The sequence below is a fragment of the Contarinia nasturtii genome, unplaced genomic scaffold, assembly GCF_009176525.2.
Source record: "Contarinia nasturtii isolate CC-2019 unplaced genomic scaffold, AAFC_CNas_1.1 Cnas_scaffold_129, whole genome shotgun sequence".
Taxonomy (NCBI): domain Eukaryota; kingdom Metazoa; phylum Arthropoda; class Insecta; order Diptera; family Cecidomyiidae; genus Contarinia; species Contarinia nasturtii.
This window is the reverse complement of record NW_022197486.1, coordinates 12,146,258-12,164,915: the sequence shown is the minus strand read 5'-3', so window position 1 is coordinate 12,164,915 and position 18,658 is coordinate 12,146,258. Positions and strand designations below refer to the sequence as shown.

Genomic DNA, 18,658 nt, shown 5'->3' with positions numbered 1-18,658 from the left:
ATATGAACAAAACTATTCGAAATATTTGCAAATTGGTTCCGTTCAGGAATTTTGAACAGTGTAAAATAAATGTTATGCTTACCTGTTAAACGATCGGTGTTGTATTATTTCGCTCTCAAAATAATCCTTGATGGAAGCTACTCATTATTATGACTCTCCCAGTTTAGATAAGTAATTTTTGGTTCGCGTTTTATTTTCTAAAATAGGTTACGCGAAAAAACACAATTTTCTTTATTTTTTATCTCTTCTTTTTTATATGGAATAAATTGAAACTTTTTTTGTTTTCGTTTCTTTTAAAACACAAAATCAAAAATCAAACCGAACACTAAATCCTACTCAAAGAAATTTGGTATGAGATTTATTGAATTAAAAAAAGGAACAAAAAAAAAAACCAAAATAGTTTGGAATTGGAACGGATAATTCACATATATGCTTTTGATCGATTTTCGGTGAGATTGAATATTCTGCTTGCTCCAAAATTTCGCTTTATTCCACCTAAAATATCACATCGGAAATAAATGGAATGAAAAAAGGTTAGAAACTAATATTTGAAATACTTGAAGTTTAAAACAAATGAATAATTTTCATTTTAGAACATATAACATCAACATTGTATCTTTCATGTGAAAACTTGTTCAAATCATCAATGAATGCGTATGTTGGTCTGAGTCATTCGGTGCCCGATTTTTAGATAGCGATGCTATCCAATGACCTTTTTATGAGAAAATTATCAAAAGATCTCAAATATGATTTTCTCAATATTTTGCTGTGCTCTTCATGAGGACAAAAAGTTTTCGTATGAAATCTTCGCAACTAATATTTGCATTCTCACGACAGTGTAACATTTATTGAGCGAATGTTTCAAATCTACTGTATATAGATTCCGTACAAACGCACATAAAAAAACTTGCCATAATAAACGGCTACCGCTTAATAAGTCATGAATTTGATATTGCACTCAAAAGTGTATTTTACGATGAAATGCCGAAACAAACGGAATGTGAAAACTATGCATTTTGCAAACTTTATGTGTCTATATTTAGCTGAATCATGCTTCATTTTATATTTCGCGTGTATGTTCTCAATTGTGGAACCTATGATACATATGACAACAATATTGCGCGTTCGAGATAATCATCAATTTTTGATGCAAACATTTTATGCGTCAAAGTGTCAACAACTTGTGTACCATCATAAAAAGTAATATGTACGAGAGCAATGTGTTCAATCAATCTTCGAAATGTGAAAAATAGTGGAAGAACGAATTTTACTTACAGCGAAAAAAAAAATATGTGAAATTCATAACTTTAGTATAACATGTAAAGTGCTTTTGTCGACAATGAAACCGTATCGGTTAAATGATTTTGGTGCATTCAAGGAATAGTATTGAATAAAAAACCAACCGTACAGGGTTCGAAACGAAAATTATGTGCAATTTCTACATGAGCGATAAATCACCGCATCACATGCGTACCACATTTTTATCTACCTCTTGCATTTCAAATGTGAACATTTACCCCACCGCTTGTCGTTGGATATATACATTTGCATGACGCTTTGTTTCTACGGGACACACCGAGCACAAAATAATTTCATCATGAATTTTGTATGTTTAGACACAGAACCAACACAAATAAAAGGTGATGCATAAAAAGCACACGATATAATCAAAATATGGTGCGAAAAATGTCTGCAATAACAAATCGTGTTAAAAGATAAACGATTCATGCTACAGTGCGTTCATCCATCGTTCTCTTTTTCACCACTCATTTAAATGCCATAAAATGTGAAAATATGAACATTTTCACTCACCGGACCATTTTTATGGCTCAAATGTAAAATCTTTAAGATCAGGGGTGACTGTGCAATGCACAGACCAAAAAAACAACAACAACGAAAATTGCTTCGTATTATTTTTCTTCTTTTGAGGATTCGTCGATGCATTCGATTAAAGAATTAAAATGTTGCACTTTATATCTATTGAAAATATCGAGAGGAGAGTATGTTTTTATTCAGACATTACTCAGCCATAAGCGCTGAATAACTTACTCTCTTCTCGATTTATTCAATAGATATATATACTCGCATAGGAAGATAAACAAAGAAGTCTGACTTTTGGTTCGGTGTTAAGAAGAACCAGTTTGCGATTCGTTTACTCAAAATATTTCGACATTTTTTCAAAAATATGCGATTTATTTACATGCGCATTGCTATTTATAATTGTCTGCATTTGAATCTAAAACCAATATGTCCGACAGGGAGGCAAAGAAAAAGAGAACGAGAGAAAAAGCTATGTTAGACAAAAAATTCAAAGATAATATTAGCTTGATATGCCTTGAGCCAATGTCCACATTTCTCTGTGCGCATATGAGTGTTCTTCTTTTATTATTTATAAGCATCTCCAAGCTGGTGCTTCTCTGCTTACTTTGAAAAATATGAATTCTCTGTTAATTGCTGAAGCTTTGACATTGCCCGAAGCTGGTAAAGGTGCTTGTATTTTAGTGATGTGATTATCAGCATATGATCTAAATGTAGATCACACACAATCTTGAAAGTACTACAGAAACTTCGATGTAGCTATCATGCTCTGCACAACCAACGTCCAAAATTTAATGATAACAAATATAAAATCTTGATTTCATCCATAACATTATGTGCACGATGAACTGTCACCATTCTGCGTGAAACTCAGCCGAATGCAATATTTACATGACGAGACAGTGAGTTCTATATTCGATCTTTTTATTTGAACATCGTTCAACGAACGGTGATTTTATGTGCATATACTAAAGCGCTACGATGACAAGCAACGTTGCGCCATGGTGCGGTTGCCAGCGAAACTAAAAAATGGCACAAATTTCGATCGCCTAAATAAAAAATGGTACAAATTTGTGCCACCCAACATAAACAGTGGCAACCATAATGAAGTTGCTGCGTTGCCCAGCTGTCATTGTCGTCGTGCTTTGGCATATACTATGTGTTCATTGCATTTTTGGGTTCGCTTTTGAATCGCAGAAAATTGGCTTGAATTCGATCAATATTTCATGTTTACGGTTAATAACATTTGATTACTTCATAGTGGAAAATGGTTTTAATCGACACCGATTTGCGAATTGCATACCCTTTTATTGGCACACTATGTTTACGGCGCCACTTAGTGAAATTAAAGTCGATTTAAATGAGTATCAGAGTAAAACAAAGACGAATAATTGCTTTAAGAATACTTTGAGTATTTTTTTATCTATATATATCACACTGGGTCTCATTTGGTGTGTATTAACTTGTTCGATTTTATTGATGACAGACGTCAATGTGTCCATAATATGTCTCCATATAATGTGGAAATGCATTTCTCTCTATGTTCCACATATATTTTATCGTGATCACGAACTCTTTTATACATGTACCAAACAATTTGATGGAATGGTTTTCGTTTATCACGAAAAATTGCCTTTCAAATGGTTACGTAAAATGTTCATTACGTTATTTTTTTATTGGCTTGTGAGTGGCTTGCAATTGCATGCAAATTACAAAGACCGACAAAGTGAGAGAATAAAATGAAGAATGAAAAAAAAAAGTGAAACGAAAGAAAATCTATTGAATGTGGACATTGAAGACACGACAGACATGACTTCACAATTGCAAAACTTGTGAAAAACAAAAATGTCTCAAACGAAACAATTGACAAAGTGAATGACAGGAAAATAAGAAGGAGGGAATGAGATAGAGAGAGAAGTGAAGCACGCGCGGATAAAAAACAATCTGTGTCATGAACTTTGAGTGACGTTGAAAAAATAGCAAGCAGCACACGGCGTCGTTTGTGAAAGGATATTGGAGGGAAAAACACTGAGGCTCGAAATTTCTTAATGGAAGCGTCGACGTTGTAAGGAAGTGGTCGAGCACGGAAAAACGAGCAACAATAAAAAGAAATGAGTTGCAGAAAACTCACACTCACACATACACACACACACACTGTGTATGTTTGTTGAAACGAGACATGATTTTCCTTCTACTTTCACGCAATTCTCGGGCTTGCGACTTGAGCACGACCACCAAATGTACTATACTGTTTGAATGAACTTGTGTGTGTTTGTTCTTCTACTCAATTTTTCGTCTTTTATTCAGTTGACGGTGTATATTTTTACTCGCGTTCACCACTTCAATTTATTGCGCGCTATAAATCGATAAATTTCGCATTAGACACTTGAAAATAAATTATGTGTGCATCGTGCATGTGAATATATGCCGCTTGGAATGATGGCAACCTTCTTATTGATGCCACTCTTACATTCTCATTCTCTTTCTCTTCTTTCTCTCTGTTATACCCAATGGCACACTCACACACATTCTCCTTTTCGATAACCCACCATTCGTTCTGCATACAAATCAAATGGTTAAACATACATTTGGCTACTTTGTGTTCAACATATATGTCTCATGTGCACTCGATTGTGGTATATTTAATTAGGAATTTCCTTGATGTTTGGGTCATCTCATTCAAATTCACAATGAAAAGAGCCCTTTTTTCGAAAGAAAAGAATTCGAATCAAAAATGAAAATCATTCAATCAGATCGAACGTGAGTTCGAATCGTTGCTGTCGATCACGCCACATTCATTTGTTAGTGCTGATTCACTTTATTCTGACTCATTGTAGTATATTTAGCTGTGCACAATGACAACACCACACATTTAGCTGTATACACATAAACGCAATTTTCTATGGCATAAACTTTACGTAAACATTGTAAAATTCATGCAATGCATGAGATTGTGTCAGTGCGTATAAAGGAAAAATCGATTTACAGATTAACTCTTATTTTGCGATAATAGCATCCCTTGTTTTGTGTGAATAACAATTGGTAGTTACGATTTTCTGAGAGTAATGCATATGCAGCACTATAACATATAAAACTAAGTAAAATTATTGTTTATAAGTATACTCTCTTGTATCGATATCATGTCGGCGTGAAACTCATTAAAGCTGGCCATGAAATGGATGGAAAATTTTGTCTCAATTTTTGGAAAATGAATATCATCGAAAAAAAATATCACATTCCTTATGTTGTTTCAATTACAAGCTAATATCAAATCATTTCCATTTTATAATTTCATTTACATAAATTTTTACATCTGTATTTGAAGCCATCGACGTGAATCGTCTGATTAAATTATTGCGCGTTATTGCGTGTACACATTGTTGGCGAACGCAATTAAAAAGATTATGTGCTGTTTTTCTTCTATACCATGCATAATAATAATCAATTGAAGAGAGCGAGAGAACAAAAGCAGCGAAAGCATCGTAAATTTGTTAATGAAAATTGAGTGTTTTGTTCTGTGTTCGCAATTAAAAGCGTTTGTGTTTTCTTACTGCTTCGAAAATCCATTTGGCGTTGAAATTGTTGGCATTGAAAGCTTCTTTAAGTATATGAACAACAAATGTCTATATTTCCATTATATATTACAGAATGGCGAGTGTGAGGGGGTCGGTGTGGTACTTTATCTTGTCAACGAAATCAATTAATGCTCAGTGTTTATTTGTGTTAAATGAGCTTTCATGAATTAGTGCATAAAATGCTGACATTGATTGTCATAACAAATTCAGCAATTGTTTCTAAAATTGCTTTTATCAAATAGATACACATCTATAAAGATGCAAATAGATAAAATGTTAATGCTGGCGACAAGCACTTTATAACCAAACGAACATCAATAGCATCGAGAAGGGACACAACGGTACATATATATACGCAATGTGAGCGCATGTGTGTACGTATGCGTGTTTATTTTTATTTACTTATCCGCATAACGCGATACGTCTCTCTCTCTCTCCCTCTATGTGTGTGTCTTTTGTTCCGTCGGTAATAACAATTTATTAGTCAATAGAATTTGTACAGTCGATTACAATGATTGGTATTTTAGTTGTTCGATGCGATGATATACTTTTATAATAATATCTATGTGTGGATGTATGGACATGCATTGATACTGTATAATTAAAATCTATTGGGTGATACGAGGGGCCATTTATCGAATGAAAATATTCGGTGCTCAATACCAAATTATCAGAATTACAATATTGATGTGTGTGTGTGTATTTTTTTTCTTTCTTCATCGGTCAAACTAAGTGGTGTCTCATTGAATTTGACCTTTTTTCGATATTTCACTCTCTTCGCTTTTCTTTTTTTTCCACAGGCGACACGGACATTAAATTAACTAAGAATTGGATTATTATATTCGATAGCATTGACTTTTATATAAACGTCAAAGCGGCCAATAATGATAAAAAGCAATTAAATTTTTCCCAAAATAAATGTCCAATTAAATTGCGAATGAAAAACAGAAAAAAATAAAAAATAAATATTTTATTTTCAGAATCAGAGAATTCGCCCTCAATCCTAATTCGATTGGATAAAATGGACTATAATATTTAAAATGAAATTTATGTTTTTCGCTAATATCATTTGGCTTGATTTCATGGAAGTTCTCAAATAAAAAACAAAAAATGATTTTTTATGCTTGTAGCAATTTGAGAGAGATCAAAAACACCAGTTATTAACATATTGGCTTCATCTTCGTGTACGATTAACATGTGTATAGTCGATTTATTTTTTTAAATTTATTCATCATTTGCATTAATTATTTTTGCACACAAAACAGCGAAACTGTTTTTTTTTTTCACCATAGTCCAAAGTGGTGAGTTGGATTTACGGTCATATCCGATGAAGGTGATTCAGTTTTATTATAAATTTCAAATATATGTGTATGCCTGTTATGGGTTCCTTTTCGAAAATTCAGCTCGTGTATCGATATACGCAATTTCTAACGCATCTACTCTTCTCCTTTTTCCATGTTTTTTTTCCTTCTTCTCATTTTCTTCACAGTTTTCCTGCTGCATTTTATGAGGAAAATAATCATATCGTTCTATTCCAGTTTTATCGGAATATTTTGCAAATGGTACACATTCTCTGAATATTTATTATATTAAGGAATTGTAATGTCTACATGTGTATTTTGAATAAAAGCATAGAAAAAAATGTATAACATGCAAAAAGATATTAAATACGATGGTTTGAATTCTTTTAATATGCGTTGAAATACAGAATATATCGAATAAAAGGTTAAAATAGTGTTGCCATAAAGCCGATGCGAGCTTATCGACACCATTGACGTTTTTTTTTGTTGTTGCCATCGAAAGCACTTTGTATTTTCTGTATTTAGTTAGGGCAGAGAACCTTGGAGCTTAGCATATGCCACTATGATAAACATATTTGGAAAATGTGCAGAAAACACATGTGAACAGAAACAAACAAAAAATGATGGCTGTGAACGATGTGGCATAAGTGCTCGATTCCAAAAACAAATCGATAGCAAGCAAACAAGAGGAATATGCGAATAAATAATACATTAGAGCATTATGTCCATCATTTCTGGTTATTGGGACATAGACATCTATTGCTCCCGCATACATTTTATCATTAAATAAATGTGAATCGTACTACATGTAGGCCTATTCATTCCTTTTTCACGGGCCTAACATAAATCCGGGATGTTTTTCCATATGTTACCCTCATCTATTTCACAAATAAGCATAGATTTATAAAAGAATCATGTCATGGGATAATATTTTTACTTTCACCAGTTTCATATTTTTTCCCATTACTTGATAATTCGATAGCTAAATTTGTTAAATCAAACGAAAATCTTTCCAATATTTATCGCAAATTTCCAATCATGTTAAAAAGGAACAATAGTTTGAACAAAACAATCTCATTTGTTAAAATCATTTTCTTCACTTGCGTTCAATAAAATGCATGACGTTCTTTTTATACCAAATGTCCACAGAACATGTCATAGGCGTGTTTATATCATAAAATTAACAAAACAATGGACTCCGGAAAGTAATATAGTTATTTAAAAATTCATCAAGATTGTTTGGCAATGACAATTTTGTAACTTTGATTTTTATGAAAAAGAAAAATCATGCAAGCAATAAAACAAAAATGTATTGATTGACATATTAATAAAACATGCCCAAAAAGTATGCACAGTTTGATGAGATTGCTTACATGTAGCAAATTTTCTTAAAAGGATTTATTTCTTTGAAAATATCGAATTCAATTTCTTCGAATGGCAATCGTTTGTAGTTAATTATAGTTGAGAGATTGTGTATTATAATTTAAATAATTCTTGGAAAACCTTGAATAGGTTTCTTACATGTTTGCCAAGTTTGACGTAAATCGAGTTGAATGTTGTAAAAGTGTTATAAATTTTTATTTGTCCATTTTCTCCATACAAAGCGTAATTTTGATGGTAGAGTGACTGAGAAAGGAAAATTACTTGCATGCTCAACTCATAAAATTGTGTGGCTGTAATCAATGTTTGTGCCACATTAGGTTTTTCACTTTGAGTGAATTTCTATCGATCATTGAATGTCATTGCAAGTTGAATAAATTGCCTACGTGCTCATAAATTGGAATTGTTTTAGATAGAAGAAAGAAAAAAGCCAGTCTCCCATGCAACAAATGGAGATGAATGGATCATTTATCTGTATGTGTATGCTTGTATGTATCATCTAATTGACCACCATTGGGAGTGTATAAAATGTTGATATTTTTTGCTTGTGTATACATAGACATATAATAAAACATGTATCGTAATGTCTGCAGTAACGACAATGGTGTGTCAGACATTGGCCTCTAACATTTTATCAAGTTACACATCTTTTGCCTTCAAGTCGATTCGAACCGCACATCGTGAATAATTCAAATACAAGAACAGCATATATAGTCAGTTTGAAGCGGTAAAATGGCTGAGCAAACTCTTCGGTAAAATTAATGAGGATACGACAACTCCTAATGAGACACTTGAAATATTATACATTTTAGAGATCAATCTAGAGATAAAGCATTTTTTTTATAACTTCAACGTAATGTCATTATGCAAAGTATGGATATTTTGAAGTGTCTGGTTCGATGGAGAAAATGTTTGAACGGTCATATCTCAGACTTATTTGACAAATCGATGTAGCTTTTTTGGATGATTGACTTGCCAAAGGAGTAAATGAACTTATGATATACGCAAGCAGCGAAAAATAGAGACACGGCTTTGAGCATAAGAATGTTAGAATATTCACTCTATATTATTTACAGTGGCCGTTGTGAAAATATTTATTTTTGTTCTGTTGTCTTTATCTGTATGAAATCAACATGGATTGGCAAAACGTATGTTTTTTATGGTAAATTTTGAGCCAATTCTTATCGTGATATCGATTTTCTGGGGGTTCCAATACTATTTTTTCACCTATTTGAATAAAATTGATTTTCTTTCCTTTTATACATACATATGCGTATCATAACAACTGTTTGTGTGTATGTACAGTGTGGTGTTGGCGATCTATCTCGTTTTATTTCTAGTGTGTGATGAATATTTTTCGTAGAATGTGTTAGACAAAATTCGAATTGGAGCTGGATTCAAGCTGTCAGTGTTGTGAACACGGCTCATTCAAACGTTTGTATTCGTTGTACTGCTATATTGTGTGTATACAATAATACGGGCCACAAGGGGATAATGTTATTACTTTTTGTAGTAACCAAGTGGGATTATATTAACGTAGTTTTCGCTTTTCAATTCATAGTGATGGAAACAATGCGGTATGTTAATGAAACACAACAGAGACTGAAGCAACAGTGGCTACCGATGAACATAACTCTATACGCACATCTTCACATAAAAAAGCAGATTGGATTTTGGACTTATGATTTTTTTTTCAGCTGCGGTTTTTGTTTCGGCCAAATGTATCATGGCAAAATCGTATAGAAAAAAAAACGAGAAAAAAGAAATGCGCAAACGACAAAGTGGTAAAATGCTTTCATTTTATGCAACTAACATTGAAGCACATCAGTTCCAATCAACAAACAAAAGACACGAAGTTATACACACACTCAACTGAGTCAGCTGTCAAATTCAATTTTTCGATACAATGGTCAGTAACCGTCAGTTGAGTTTCGTTATTTCTTTTTATACGCATAATATGTAACGTTGTAACCCCAATTTTCTGAACATGACTAACACAAACTTTACATAATTAGATTCTCACTAGCATACATGTATCGAAAATCATTTTACAAGCCATAGACGGAATTTTCAGCTGAATCAGTTGATGGTGACTCCGAACTTTTCTTTTTTATACTCATATAAAATCAATATAAAAATAGTTTTTGTGTTGTCACATGCAACGCTCACTCAGCTAAATGTTAAAGAAGACTGAAAAATTGGCCAAACTCTTTTTTGCCTCTCTTTGAATCGAACCAATGGGAAAACATTTCGGATTTTTTTTTTCATTGATTTTTTTTTTGACGAAAACTTTAAAATTATTCTCGACAAACTTTTTGCTATCATAAAATATTCGATGGAAAAAGTTGAAAACTTGGCAAGATTAAATCGTACGAACTTAGAATAAAACCAAATGCAAACGAATATTGAAAATGAGTTGAAAGTAATTTTCATAAAAAATTTGTTTAGGGAAATTTGTTTGCCATCACGCATACATTGATGGAATGACCATAAATGGTTGACCATGACCATGACTTGAACAACTTCATCAATTTGGTTATCGGAGCTGACAATAACTGGATTATGAATGTAAATTTGTTTATTTCGTAGCTGAGTGGATGCTAGATAGTTAATAATTTACAGTTAATAAACCACACGAAGATGAATTAGATTCAAATTTATGATAGCCATGAACAATCTATACTACTTTTACCGATACAAACTTTAATATGTTTGATTCAAAATGAGATAACATTTTAGGATACACACAAAAAAATAATCACACACATATTATCACTAATCGGTGTGCGTGTGATGAAATCAAAACGAAAATATATAATTTTTTTATAATTCTTTATGAGAAGGGGGGAATTTATTTCGTTCCAAATACTACAACGTATGTTAATTGATTTGGGCGAAGAAAACAATGTACAAAAATGTATTTCATCGCAAACTTTCATTCTTCTTTGGAAATTGATTCGAATATGGTGTGGGGTTATACTTTGTTTGTGTTGACAAGTCAGTCAAAAAATGACGTCTCCAAAATGATTGATGTTGATGCCTATAAAAATGTATATCTTGCAATCTTTTGTTTGTGTTTTATAAAGCCGAAAAAAAGGAAAAGAGAGCTATGTGTATGTTCCATTCACAATACAAGTGTGTTAAATACGATTTACTGACAATGTTCGCTCGCAAATGTGAATCAAATTCAATAAAAGAAATAATATACAATCCACGTAGAAAAAACACCGTAACTGTTTGTTGAATATCCTTCCCAACAAAGGGAGAATATGAATACAATGTAGAAACAATTTTGGGCTACTCGAATGTTCCACATCAAATTATCGCGAAATGCTCACACCGTCAGAGCAACGATACAAAAGCACGAATGTTTCAGTGCAATGGTTTACGTCATCAAGATTTTGGTCTCATTACACTTGAATTGTGCTGTTGTTATAAAATTATTTTTGCTTTTATCTTTTTTTGCGTTTTTTTTTATTAATTATCAACTAGTAACTCCAAAACATACGCAATGAATATGACCAACAACTAACAAAAAAATCATAATTAAGGTAATGGAAATCGTTGTTTGAATTTAGCAGTCGATCTAAATTTAAATATTGGCAAATATATGTAAATCACAAAGAAAACACAACAATTTTTTACATAATATCTATTCGGAGAATAAAATGAAAACGTATGTTAAATTCCTTTGAAGGTGAATGCTTGAAATGTATTATAAGCATATGCATCATCGAGTAAAAACATGTATCGGCTCATGTTCTCCAACGGTTGGGGATTATTTCGATCTGTCTGTATGTAGAACACATAGTTGTGCATCATATTTGGTTTAAGCGTCGTATTGTTGTTGTATAGTTCATGTACGATGGATGGATATGTACGCCTTTGTTACACAAATCGATTTGATGGTAATTTTACTTCGTTCGCTAATGTGTGTGTGTGTGTTGGGGGGTATGTAAGCCAAAAAGCAATCGATAAACTTTCTGAACTTTTTTTGTGGTCGAACAAAACGGTATACCGTCATAGAAGTCGCCGTCAAATGTTTTCGGGGCTTGATCACAAAGTAAATTGTAATAAAAATGGACGTGTTTTTTTGTCCATTCTCATATCATTCTCTTTTCATTGTCGTTCATTTTTTTTCAGTTCGCTCGAAGGATGTAAAGAAACAAAAAAGTGTGTAGTTTTTTTCATGTCGATATTGTCAATTATACTGTCTGAACCTTTCTCAAGTAACTTTTGTTGTTTGCATTTTTTTATCGTTTCAACACGGTCGCATCTTGAATAGCGGTTCTTTCTTCGACTACTTGTCTATCGTTTTGTTGAGGTATGATTTTTAACGACACACAAAGAAAGGAGAACTAAAATCAGAAATACACATTATAACTGGATTAAAATTACGAATATTCATATCGTCTTGATTCAAAATGTTGACACAAAAACGAAGACCTCTCATCTTTTTGTGTGTGTGTGTGTGTGCAAAATTGATGAATCGAATTAACGTCCCATTATTATGGCTTGGCCTATGACAATGCAATATCATAATATATGGGATGTTTCAAAATTTTATGTAGTCTACGACGATATACTATGCAGTATCGTATGGAATGTTTGCTTAAGGTTTTTGTGCAAATAATTGGCCCTTAAAATGGAATCTAATTTTAGTCAGTGATACCACTTCAAAAATTTAACATGGAAAATATAAAATGCAAAGCACACATTCACTCATGGATTTCATATCGAAAATTTAACCAAACTGACCGCCCGACCATTTTGTTCAGTTGGATACGCTTTTCGAAAAATGACCACGTGCTTGTTTTCTCCCTTGAACTATGTGTGGTATACGTTTTCAAGTTCATGTGTTGTTAGTTCATTTAAACATTGTACACACAGTACACCGTGTGACAGTAACATGCCTAGCAAAACCGTTTGTGGTTTAGACGTACAAATTATTCGGAACACTGAATGAAAGAACACTTGATTTTGGATCCGTATGTCGTGAGCATTTCAATCATTTCCATGTTAGTATTGTTCCGTACACAAAAATACAGAAACCATTTTAACAACAACACCAAATACGAAAATATTAGCCCAAGCCGCAAAGTTTTAATTAGAATGTTCCATAACATTGTTTAATGGTCGTGGTAAGGTGACTTGACGCAATTTTATTATAGACTGCTTGTTACTACACACACATACATACTCTCACCTATATTCACCGATACCTTGAAAATCACACGACTGTGATTTGTGTCTTCACGCACATGTTGAGTGGATTAAATTAAAAATGAAATTGCCTGTACTGAAAGTTCTTTATGCATTTGGAAAGTTAAATACGTATGAACATAACGCCATTGTTCATTGGAATGATTTTTTTTTGTTGCAAAAATATACGATTGCTTTCGAGCCGATTGAAATAAACATGGAATATGACGAATACACACAGTGTGTGTGTCATGCGAATGACGAAGAGACCAAAAAATTTATCTAATTTGACTGAATCAATTGAATTAAGTAAAACGACGTTTTAGTGGCATGACTGATCATATCAAGCACTAAATATACGTTGTTGTGGTGCTCGCGATATGCGCACAACAATATATAGTGTATCAAAGTGTCTCAATGATAATATTTTATCATCAGATCGTAAAATAGCACTGTGTGCTATCATTTTCGTTTCACTTTGGTGGCGATTGTAAATTTTGTGTTTTTTCGAATGGCCAATCAAAAAACAACCGTCAATTGGTTTGTTCCGTTGATACAACACAAAAGCGATTGATGTGAATGAGCTCTTACTGGTTTGGTTGCGCGCTCGTGCACAATCGCCTTCGTCAGAGCGAGAAAATGGACATCCAATAATACCATAAAAAAGTCAAGAACGACACCGCGACAAAAAAAAGCATACAACATATTTTGACGATCTATTTGCTTGAAAAAGAAGAAATTTTCGACAGAGAGTCAATCAAATTTTGATAGATATTTCTCGCTGTCAGAATGTAATAAAGGCAACATCGCCAATCCCTCACTAAACTCACACAAAAGAAAAAAAAAACGATAAAAAATGTGATAAATACTCCATGGTGCTGACACAACAATTTGTTTTTTTTTTTAAACTATCGTTTGAAGATTGGTAAGGATGCGCTTTAATATGCGAACAACATAACACACAACAAGAACAAGCAGAAAAATATCATTTGCAGCAAAATTGCCAATCAAGTTCGCATTTTTTTCGGTCGCTTAAAACAATGCACGCATCTCACTCTCTGTCTCTCGAGTGTTTTTCATCTCGTTCAATTTGGTGACATTTTGCGGACACAAAGATTAAGTGCCATCAATTTGCTCTCGCTTTCATTCCATCTCGTCACACGCACACCACATGTGTTTACGCGTACGCGTGCGTTTTTGCTCTCTTTATTGTTATTATAAATCAACAATTATGTGACGTTCGAAATAATTCGCCATTCTCGCAAAAAAAAACATCTCCATTCAAAACAGTTTCATTGAATGGAATAGTTTAAAATTATTCGAAGTGGAAAAAATTGATTCATCGACCAATTAGTTGGGTGTAAACATCCCGAGAGAAGTATCAGGGAAAAAAAACTTTTTAACGAAACCATAATTATAAAAAGTCGTGCACGTCATCAATGCTTCTATGAATGAGTGAACAGCTTTCGAGTTTGGATGTCCATATAAAATAAATAGAATCAGCACCGACCAAACTTACCAAAATTCCAATCGATATTTCAGTTCATTGCACCACATCTTCATTCATAAACTTGATAAGCAGACACAATAGAAATTTAATAGCGATAATTTTGCCATAGTTTTGTTCTGCAAAATATCTGGCCGAAAGTTTCAAGTTATAGAATGAATTTATTTCCAAAGAATTAACATTCCATGTGCTCAAACTACTTTGTGTTACAAGGGGAAAACAGGGACCGGGTCGCGTATAATTTTATACTAGCATAAAAAACGCAGGCAGTATAATTATACAAAGTATAAACGCAGACGCAACATTTCCATCGCTGTTCGCTATGTATGAAGCATGCGAATACATGTTCGTGTGTGCATGTGACCATTGAAAGACGCACGCATAAATATCTTGTATAATTCTATATGCGACCCGGTCCTTGGGGGAAAATAACAATTCTTATCAAACAAAAGATCCAAGTCCCCAATTGTTATTCGTTTTCTGTAAATAATTATTTCGTTTCATTGACATGTTGCCCCTTGATTTTGTGTCTTCTATCTAAATGCATTGTTTTTCACTTGGTTTCTTGTTTTGTGAATAAGAAAGTGCCTGCTTTGTGCACTCCAATCGATTTCCTTTTTGAACGGAGTCACACAAGAATTATTACATTTGACAGAATTATGGTATTTTAGAGGTATTACATGGGATATACTTCTGGAACACATAAATGTACCAGACACACAACATAGGGACACGTGCGTCCATTTAATTTCACCATGGTTATTACATAGTAATGACAGATTGTCTTTATCATATGACTTGCGAAACATTCCGAGAGCAAGCTAATACAATCTATTATTTCGAAAATGCTTAACATCCAAAAATTGAACCAGAAAGTGTGTGTGTGTGTGTTTCAAACTTTACAAACTGAATTGCATGAATGGTAATGGCAATGCGTCGTCATTATACATCGTGCAACGGTAATAAAATTTTCGACTAGAAAATTGTTCGAGTCATACTTGTTTCAATTATTTTTTTAAAGTACCCCATATATTATGCTATTCTCAGTATAGTTTTTTACAAGCATTAAGTGTCTATTAAACAGTTGCAAATGAAGTCGCATGACCAACAATGCAACTTGGTTTATGAAATCGTCGAAAATGTCAGATCCTTTATCATTTTAAATGTAAAATAAAATGTTTTTGTTTTGTTAACGCATTTCTGGAGACAGAACTGAAATATGATTCATTCAATCGAATATACGGCCCACAAATTATGCGGTAAATTTATAAGAATATCTGTTTTGTATATCAAATTCTTGTGTGTGTATGGATGTGCGCGCTTCTTTGTTGATTTCAGTTCAGTTTTCTTGATCTAATAATGGTTCCAGATAACAGATAATTTATTCGCTGCTTACTTGATTCCATTTCGTTCTATCTCTTTATCTATGTCCATCATTCTCTCTCTCCTCTTCCCAGTCTATCTATCTCTACTTGAAGATTATTTTGTCTCAGTTCATTTGTTGCGATTAGTTGTCTGCGACGTTTTCTTTTTCTCTCTCTTCAAATTCAATAGCGTGCATGTCACAGAGAGACATCATTAAATCACTGGCAAAGTGTATGTATATGTGTGTGCATGTTGTAAAGTTTTTGATAGTGACACTGGAATGGTTTTAAGAGTTTCAATGGATCACGTCTGTGTGCTAGCTCTTTCATTCATTATTCTTGTTATTTTTTGTGCTCTTTGATTGACGCTGTAAAATTTTGCGCTTTAGCTAGAATGTGCTTGATTTTATTGAATGTTTTTGAAATAAATGCGCACACCAAATAAAAAGTGAGCTATATATGCATATCACCATTTCGCCTGGCATATGCTAACTTATATTAAACAAGTCAATACCATAACATTGCTGTCATTATTGCAGGTCAATAAGTGTCTTTTGAAACCACGATAATTGCTCATTCATTCCCTCATATCGTTGACGTTGAATATATTTACATGCTCATGCAAATAAACAGCATGATGAAATCACAACACCACACTCACATACACCCTGTAAACTCTCAACACTATTTACAAATTATGTGTATGTGTTATTTTCTCTCTTTTTTTCTTCTGTGGTACTTGAAATGGATTTATTAATTAAACGTTGATTTCCTTGCTTCAACTGCGTTTTCTCGACATGAATCTTTTATATCACTTATGTATGTTTTCATATGTATTTTGATTACTACGATGAATTTGTGTGCGAGAGCGCGCTTTTTGATTTTGCTCTTCTATCTTTCTCTTTTTCCCCATCATTTGGATAATCGTGTTGTTTGATCCTACAGTCAATTTATCATGTTTATGTTGGTGTAGTTGTCGTCACAACTAATTTTGTCTTTGCCATTTTATGACATGGACTTTGATTAGTTCGACAAAAAAAAGAGGTGGAACAAAAAAAAAATACCTCAAACGGAACGTATCGAAAATCACAGAAATGATTCCGTTTAGAAAGTGCGCCAACTTTTTTTGACGATTTTTTTATTCAAACGGGATAATGTTTCAAAGAGGAGGAAAAACCCTATTTGCTTTTTCATTAAACAGAATGTTTACATTGATTATTTTGTTTCTCTGATTTCAACGGCATGGCATGTTTTTTATTTCTCTTTTATTTCACTAAATCCGTTACATGCTATCGTTCGTCGTCATTTAGTGGATGAATTAATTATTTGAGAAGAGAAAAAAGCTTCATTTCGAAAATGTAATATTTTGAATATGGTACATATTGTTATTTCTACCCTCGATTAGACAGCACGTACGGTGCTAAAATAACTGAGGAAAAAACGGTAAATCATTCATGACACAAAATAGAGAGTGTTCTAGACACAGAGATAAAAAGGGGGAAGAAATTGGAAAAAATGATATCAATTAATCACAACGATGAGAATGTATTTTTCGCTTGACAAACGAAAATGCAAAACAATGTGATTTCAATTGTAAGGTGGTATGTGTGTCAAAGTGGGCAAACAAATTTTCGTGCATATTCATACAAAGACCCATTTCGAGTCCTCGTCTAATTATGTTCGGCCTTAGAAATAATGAGAAACGATAGAAAAAAATTCAAACTTAAATAAGATTATTTGTACAAAGCTTGAGCGTGTGTGCATCAATCATCCAACAATTCAAATCATGCGGCATATCTTCTTCGTTCACACTTGTCTCTCACTCGATGTACTTTTCTTTCTTCGAATCTATTCTTCATCTTCTTGTTTTCCAATGAAAATCACTCATTCGAACGCGTTTCACAAACACTTAATGCCGAAATGAAATTCCAAATTTGAATTATTTCCGGCGTGTTGCGACATTCGCGTGTATTTTAACAAAAAAAAAGTTGATATAATCAAAAACAACAGAATGGAATAGAACGTAAAAGAAATAGACGAAATCCAAGATTATATGTTTACACTTACACTTATGCACAAAATTCAATAATTTGGAAACTTTTTCCAAGAAAACACATCGAAGAAAAAAAAAAAGATTTAACGAACGCAACGGTGAAAAGAAAAAGAATCCAATTTTCGTTTTCCGTTTCTGATTAAATTCAAACGAACAAGTTCGAACTGTATATTGTTTGCGACTTTTTTTATTAGATTGTATTCAAACTGTCGTTTCGATTTGTATTTGTAACTATGTGCTTTTCGGTTTGTCTGTTCTATGAGATTCACATCGGAAAATAAATGGTAAATTATTTTATATATTGTTTGGATTGATTTTATTTATTTATTTTTTTTGGTTCAAATTTCACTTATACCAATTCGATATATTTATTTTTTAAATATATTTATGTACTGAGTTGTTCAACGTGGTTTTAAAAGCAAACGAAAAAAATATATATAAAAAAATCAAGTTTAAGA

General features: G+C 32.9%; 1 protein-coding gene across 2 annotated transcripts in view; it reads right to left on the bottom strand.

Moving 5' to 3' along the window:
• LOC116342208 (leucine-rich repeat-containing protein 70) overlaps window positions 1-18,658 on the bottom strand; it is a 77,033-nt gene extending 58,375 nt beyond the window's left edge. The window contains exons 1-3 of one of the 2 annotated variants that reach the window (XM_031769730.1): window positions 18,215-18,658; window positions 426-495; window positions 83-197 (exon numbers count right to left, since the gene is read on the bottom strand). The gene's annotated coding sequence lies outside the window, so the exon portion shown is untranslated. Of the gene's footprint in view, window positions 1-82; window positions 307-425; window positions 496-18,214 lie in introns of those variants that run through there. The other variant, XM_031769738.1, reaches the window with a different exon arrangement.